We start from the raw sequence: 8,425 nt of genomic DNA, 5'->3' as shown, positions 1-8,425 counted from the left end.
CGGTTGATTATTCAAAATGCTTAAACAGAAGACAGCTGCACTTCTTTGGAATGATTAATGCTGTTTAGCAATAATGTTATTTTTCTTATTGAAATTGTGCACATAAACATATTTTCAAACTTTTCTTTGAAATTGTATTTTAGTTTATTACTGAGTCCAAAATGCATTAAAAAGAACAGTGTCAAAAGTTGCCAGAATATGACATAAAATAAGATGAAAGCAGTTATAGAGAAGTCTCCACAGGGAATGTAAGCTCTTATAATAATTATTTATGTTTTAATTTATCCAGCGAGTAGGAGGAGGTCCGCAGAAATGTTGTCTGAGAGCATAAACTTGGAAATCTAACAAACCGGCAGCCTTCCTAGGGATTTAAAAACATATTGTTATGCACTTTGTCTGAGATCTTAGTCTGCTTAAGTAATTTATAGCCAAATTTAGTTTTTCGGCACTGGAAGACATCCAAAAAAATGTGTAGGGAAAAGGAATTGAATGAACATCCTTTGCACATGCTCTACCAACTGAGTCACCCAGCACCCAAAGTCAGTGTTTTACAGTAGTTTATGGAGACTTCACACAAGTATTTTATCTGGTTTCTAGTGCAAATGTCCTAGAACATGTAAAATAAGACAAAACTAACTTAAAGATAACTTTTCAGCAACATAAATAAGCTTGTATTAAATCAGTAATTTTTAAAGTATTAGTTCCTTTGGCAGATTTATTCATTTATAAAATATTTTTCCTGTTTTAAGTGAAAAAAATGCTAGTGGAACTAATACTGTTTGTACAAGAATTACTGATTTAAAGACAGCTCATTTATCTTGCTGAAAAGTTGCTTTTAAGTTATTTTTGTCTGAATTTAAATGAACTAAAATATTTGCATTAGAATGTAGACCAAAAAAGTCTTGGTCAGATTTTGTGTTTTTGCAGTGCAGAATCATGAACAGTCTGTTTGAATTCAATTCTCAGTGAAGTGTCTACTATATTTTTGATTTTTCTTCGTCTCTTGCTCCTGTTTCTTTTTTTTTTTTCATTTTGATGTTGAATGAGAGTTCCTCCAACCATCTCCTGGGTCTGAGTATTTTGATCATGAGTGTATTTGCTCCTTTCTCCTTTCTCCCTCTCATTCTTGTCATTGTTTTCTCCTCAGTTACCTTCACCTCCTTTCTTTTTCCTCAGGTTTTTCTCTTACCTTTCATTTATAGCCCTCCATAAAAGCTCGTTATCTTCTTCCTTCTCTCCTCACGTTTTTCATTTTGATTTATCTTCCTCCCTCCTTCAGTTTTTTTCCCCTCCTATCTCTCTACATCTTTTTTCCTTTCTCTTGTCCCATCTTTTCAGTTTATTTCTTTGAATCATACTCTCATTCACTTTCCTCGGTGTGATCTTTACCCTCTTTTCTTTTTCAATGACAGCAGAGAAAAATCAAGTAAAGAAATTACAGATATGATCGGATAAAAGGACAAGGACACAAGAAAGGGGCAGAACTCCACTTCACTTAGTGTGAACTTCTGATTATCATTTTTCTTTCCTTCCATTCTCGTTGAGGAGTAATATCTGGAATAACCTTCATCGCTGCACTGTGGACCCTCTCTTCCTCCCCCTCCTCTTCCTCAAACTCTTTTATTTCATCCCCTTGTTCACATTTGAGGCGGCCGTTGGAAGGATTATGGCCCCTCTCATGTTTGGCACGGCTCTCGCTGCTTGAGATATATTATCATATTAGTGGAAAATGATGTAATGCGTTTCAAGACATTTGTCCTTCGCACACCCTCTGTCCCTCCGCAGATGATGTCACAGGCTTTGTCTACAGGCAGAGAAGTTGTCAAGCAGATTGTGTGGGGTATTCCTTTGTTTGCTTGCTGTTGCTGCCACCCTGTGGCTGGAGAGCAGTATGCAGAGAGGAGAGGATGAGGGTCGAATTAGGATGGAGGAAATTATTTATTACTGATCTGCAGGATAATGGGACTCATAACAGACGTCCTTGGTGTGTCGGTGCTGATGGGTTCTGTTTGGTCAGGGACAGATGGAAAGAGACAGACACATCGCATATGACTTGATTACAAATGAGGGTTAATTAACTGACTGGCTTTGTTTTCATAGAGACAAATAGAAAAACCTTTGCAGAAACTGACCGAAACAAGCAAATATAAAAGAAATGTTCACTGACGAAGTTCAACATTTTTATTTCCAAGTGAAGTCAATCTTTAAATATTTGCCTTGTCAAGTTGAGTTAAAAATCACACACCCACCCAATGCACCTTTTACAGGAAGCAGAAGGTCACACCAACACAGAATCATATTTCATTATGCATCCTGTCTACTTTGAATTGAGGGGCAAATCTGATTTAATAAAGTCAACCAAACAATTAGAATATTATCCCCAGATATGTTTTTTGTAGAGAAAAAAAAGCCCTTGCATATGTAAACAACAAATTTATTTTTATCAGAGGCAGGACACAAATGTAAAGATCTCATATCCATCTACATGTTCTAACCTTCACCTATCATGGATCACGTCCGACAGAACAAGATCCCAGACAGAAGCAGCTGAAATGTAGCCTGATTGTTGCCTTCCTGTGCAATTCCACTTGATTCAAATCTCCCTTTACAGTCAGTCTGGGTTTTCTCCTATTTACAAGGATTTCTCCACTGGGGCGATCAGTGAACAGAAGGAGTAGTTGTGAACAATGACATTGGTTTTCTGCTCCGTTTTAGAATTGTAGCCTGCCTGTAATTTTAGCAACAGGAATGGAGGAAGCGAAAGGAGCTGTTCTGTCCATCATGGCTACACTTCTAAATATTGAATTAGCAACAACAGCCGTCTTGTTCAGATAAACACTTCTCTCTTTGAGGTGGAGGCTGGTTGTTTACAGAACAGGCAATTTCCAGTAAGCTTCAGAGCATTGAACTTACACATGTCACAGCCAAACGTTAGCAATAGGGTAAAATTTAAAACTTTAACCACGCCTCTGACAAGCAATCATTTCTCAATAGCTGTTTGAAGCTAAGCGTAGAACGAGGTATTGGTTTTTACCAGGCTAGCTTAAAAGGAGTTTCCTTTGTAGTGTCGTACGCTCAGAAGCTCCAACGACTAAGAAATAGAGCTTCCCTTCTTTGTGTTGAAAGGAGTCAGTGAAAGTGGTTCAACACCAGCAACAAAAAACGTTCCTGAACAAACTACATAGATGTGACATGTAGCTTCAGTTTTGAATCTGTTAGACTGAGATCCGGAAAACATCCAAATGTCATGTTCAAGAAACAGATTTGAAATGGTCTGAGTTTTGTGATATGGCGCATCATTCTGCTGAAAGTAGCTTCAGAAGAAGACACATTTAGTCATAAAGGAAGGACCATGATCAGCAACAATACTCAGGAAGGATGTGGTCTTTAAATACCACTCTGTTAATGACAACCAAAGTGCATCAAGTAAAGATCTACACCTTTACACCACCAGTAGCAGTCTGATCCGTTTGACAACAGGCTAAGTGGCCCAATGCTTTAATGCTGCTTACACCAGTTCTGACCCAATGCATGTTGCAGCTGGAATGGTGACTCATTGAACCAGAAATAGTTTATGTGTAAATTTGGTGAGCTTGTGCAAGCTTTAGCCTCAGGTTTCTGCTTTTAGCCTTGTTTTTTTGTTGTTGTTATTGTTTGACTCTGCAACCCATCTGTGTTAATATTTGATGTCTTGTGCATTTAGTAGATCAGCAGTTTCTAAAATTCTTGCACTAGCTTCAAGTTCAAATTCTCTTAAATCTCATTTTCTTCTCATCCTGATGCTCAGTTTGAATTTAACAAGTTGTTTTCACCATAGATGCTTCAAGATGATAGAGGTCCAGATGCATTGAGTTGCTGCTTTGAAATTGGTTGAGTTGCTAATTGTGCTAATGAGCAACTGACCAAGTTTCATTACTAAAAAAATAGTTGACAGTGAGATGCGTATGTGTGTCCCTAAACCACTGATCAGCTGTTCAGTCTGTTCTCCACCTTTCTCCACTAACTGCTGGTAAATCTGAAAACTGTTTTTCTGGATTTTAAATGTGGCATTTTTAGACCAATGATAAAATTATATGTCATTAAAGGCAAAAGTAACGTCACCTCTCTGTTTCATTCTCTACAGGAAACACCGAAAAGCCTCAAACTCTCCAAAAATAAAGAAGTCATGTATTTTTTTTAAATTAAAAAGTAGATATGTCCTCAAGCACAATAGTTACAAACCAAAACCTTGTACCTGGTCTGGTTATTTGCTTTTGCTACAGGAAAATCATTATGTGAGCAAAAAAAAAAGAATTTTAAAGAACTCTGGAGATTTAGTTATAGCTCTGTTGTTCCTACATTCGTTGAAATCTAAAAATGGACTTAGTGGTCCCTAATCACACATAAGTGCAAAGTTATTTGAATTCTGCATTTATTTAAATAAATGTTGCATTTTTATGTGTAGTGTTAAAAATGTGACACATTTTTATTGAAAAAAGAAAAGATTCAGTTTATAGATGAGCACAGACCTTTCTAATACAGTCCAGTACAAACGTCATCTGAAGTTTGGATTAAATGAGACTGCATGGGTTTAGTTTAGGTTGAGTTTTGAGTATATATTTTAGCTTATACTGGGATGAATTGATTGGTCTGAATTGAATGTATACTGGTTTCTATATAACTAAACATTAATGAAATCTGTTTACCTTTATTTACTGTGAACAGCTGCTATATAAATGAACTAAACTGACTTAGGCAACAATAGATTTTTATTTGTTAACATTTCACTACAGCTTGATTAATTCTGGCTTTGAAAAGTTTCTTGGCCCAGCTTTTGGCTTTAACCTGTCAGCCATTGATTTTATTAGTGAATCTTCTCCCACCAGTTTCAGCAGAATTAATTCGAAATGGCTGATCCTTAGTAAGCTTGGGGTTCAGGGCAGCCCATGAGCGCCAAGGCTTCGGGTTGTCTGTCTGCTCTGCCTGCTTGGTAATTCCACCATGATGTAATCCTAATATTCAATTCATTTTGTGATTAAGTTAAATGAGTTCTTCCTGAAGCCTTAAACCCGCAGGTATGTCACCTTGCTGTGAATTACCAACGACTGGATGGTGGTGCGTGATGCATGCGAAGGACTCTGAAATAAAAATCGGGCAATATCATTTCACTCCATTGACCTTGTTAAACTTTTATATGCTTCCATCTTCATAATGCATGGGCCCATCACACACATATTTGTCTAGGAATATTTTTTTTAAATCATCCCTAATGTTCTGGGTGATTTTTACGTATTCGACATAAGTACAGTTTCCATTTAGAAAATAATTTAAATCATTTATTCTAGTCTGCTGTATTGATAGATATTAGTTTTATGTTCATATCTTCAGTGTAGATCTCCCAGGCAGTCTTTAGGTTGGAAGGTCTCCTTCCCATGACCCTAATCTTTACCTCGTTCCAGGGATTCAAGTCAAGAGTCTGGCTTGAAGCCATCAAAGCATCAATTTTACTTTCAGTCAGAGGAAACATGTTCTTAAATTAAAATATGTATTTAAAAACAAAGTCTGTCAGGAATTTAATTAATATTGGCCTTAATGCTATACTGTCTACACAAAAAAGTTTGTAAAGTTAAAATTAGCAAATGAGGAAAGCATTTTTTGTACTATTAATTTTCAAATATTTATGTTAAAGCAATATAATTTAAACTAAAAGAAAGAGCAAAACTTTTGTTTCCATAAGTGCTTCTGTGTTCTAGGTATTGCATTAAACCCTTGACTTGTCATGTTTTAAATGATTCTCATGACCTACATGTAGAACTAATCATTCCCAGGATAAGAAATGCAACAGGGTTTATGTACATAAACAAGGAAGTGTTTATGTTAAATAAAAAACACACAGGAAGGAAACTTTTTAGAGTCCTCAACACCTCAACAGTCACTCTTTATGACCAAATGTCTCCCTGCAGCTACTTAAATCCCAGCAGAGTGAGGAGGAAGATTACAGACAGGTGTGCAATCTGAAATAGGCCAGAGATCTTCTATTCAGGAAGATGACTCACTCACAGAAAAGCACCTTCACACACAGGATTAAACTTTTTAGCTGATTAGCTTAGAATCAAGAAACTTAGTGTTGTTTCCAGAACTGTTGGCAATTTCAGTTGTTTGTGTTGGCTATGATGTGTGTTCTTTTTACACCAAAAGTCAAAACTTAAGGTTCATATCACAACTAACTTCAGAAAACCAAAGTATTTCTTCAGACTCTAGTATTTCTAGATACTAGCTATAAAATGATTACTCTCATGTCAGTTACTGCTGAATAAAGTTCTTGTTTTCTATTAGAAATTAAATGAAACGGCGCCCCCTAGTGTGTGAAATTGAAGTGCAGTAGCAATATATGAAGTTCATAAATAAAAAAAATCTTTTGAGAACAGAACTTTCTCTCTTATAATATCAGATGTTCAAACATAAAGATAAGAATAATGACAAAAAATAAAGCAAAAGTGTGCTATAATGTGAATATGTTTGAATAATAAATAACTTTTTTACTATTTTAAGTCTTTAATTGTCTGATCTAGTCCCAGTAACCAGTTTCTTTTTTAAAGCACACACTCATCTTTTCCGTTGTCAGAGTTTCAAGGCAAATATATGATGGGAGAAAGCAAGAGAGAGAAAAAAGTAGCATATTTTTAAGTATGAAAATGCGACACCAACACATTTTAAGGAAGAGGAAATATGAAATCATATGTGGGGTTTCCAAGAAAATGACTCATTACAAAGAAGACCTAAACATAAACTCCACCCTCAGAGGTGTTAGTCCTTCAACTTACCACCAAAATAAGACTTTATCTTTATCAAAGCCTATTAAGTTTAACCACATCTGAACATTATAGAGATCGACTCTTGCTTTTACACGGTAATACACTTTTGTTGGAAATGTCATATGAAGCCTGCTAAAACTAGAAATCAAAACTTCATTACACCAAGTTTCAACAAGAAACTTGGTGTAATTATATATACATGATATAAAATTACCATTTTATATCATATATATATATACACATGATAAAAACCAATTAATTATTTTTCTTGGCTTTTTCTCAAAAGTTTCTATTTTATGTTTAGCAAACAAGCAGTTAAAATAAGATTTGTCTAACAGTTGTGCACACAAGGTATTCATTGCACTAGTGTCTGCTGATGCATTTTAAACACATGCCAGTTGTCTAATTTATACACCGTGTTCCAAATTATTATACAAATTGCATATATTTAAGTGTCATAAAGATGACATTTTTTGTTGTGCTATTAAATTTATAGATGGTATTGTGTGTCAGGGCTCTTTGAATCACTATAATTAATTTCAGAGAGCTGGTTGATTAGTTTGTCTGGTGAGCTCAATTAAAGGAAATCTACTTAAGAAGGATGTTCCACATTATTAAGCAGGCCACAGGTTTCAAGCAATATGGGGAAGAGAAAGGATCTCTCTGCTGATGAAAATCATCAGGCAGTGTAGTGCCGTATGACAAGGTATGAAAACATTAGATATTTAACAAAAACTGAAGCTTTATTGTACTGTGAAGAGAATTGTGGTTGATTCAGAACAAAGATGGATTTGTACAGATAAAGACAGAATGAGGAAGGTTTCTCTTAGACAAATTCATCGGATTAAAAGATGAATTTGTTAAAATGCCCTTACAAAGCAGCAAACAGTTATTTGAAGCTGCTGATGCCTCTGGAACCTCAAGGTGGAGGATCCTCCAGAGGCTTGCGGTGCATCAACCTACTATTGGGCCACCACTAACCAGAACTCACAAGCAGAAATGGTGGCAGTGGGCCCAGCCGTACATGAAGAATAATTTTCAAACAGATTTGTTCACTGATGACCACTGTGCAACCCTGGATGGTCCAGATGGATGCAGTAGTGGATTGGTGGTGGATGGCCACCACGTCCCAACATGGCTGTGACGTCAGCAAGGAGGTGGTGGAGTCATGCTTTGGGCTGAAGTCATGGGGAGAGAATCATTAGTTGGCCCCTTCAGAGTCCCTGAAGGTGTGAAAATGACCTCAGCAAAGTATATAGACTTTTTGACTGATCACTTTCTTTCATGGTTCAAAAAGAAGAGTAGCAAAATCATCTTCATGCATGACAATGCACCATCTCATGCTGCAAGGAATACCACTGTGTCATTGGCTGCTATGGGCAGGAAAGGGGAGAAACTCATGGTGTGGTCACCATCCTCCTCTGACCTCTGACCTCAACCCTATTGAGAATCTTTGGAGTTTCCTCAAGCAGAAGATCTGAGGGTGGAATGCAGTTCATATCCAAACAGCAGCTCTGGGAAGGTTTTCTGACATCCGGCAAAGAAATTCAAGCAGAAACTTTCCACAAACTCACAAGTTCAATGGATCAAGAATTGTGCTGTGATATCAAAGAAGGTCCAATGTTAACATG

The sequence above is a fragment of the Xiphophorus hellerii genome, chromosome 6 (assembly GCF_003331165.1).
Source record: "Xiphophorus hellerii strain 12219 chromosome 6, Xiphophorus_hellerii-4.1, whole genome shotgun sequence".
Lineage (NCBI taxonomy): Eukaryota > Metazoa > Chordata > Actinopteri > Cyprinodontiformes > Poeciliidae > Xiphophorus > Xiphophorus hellerii.
This window is presented reverse-complemented; position numbering follows the sequence as displayed.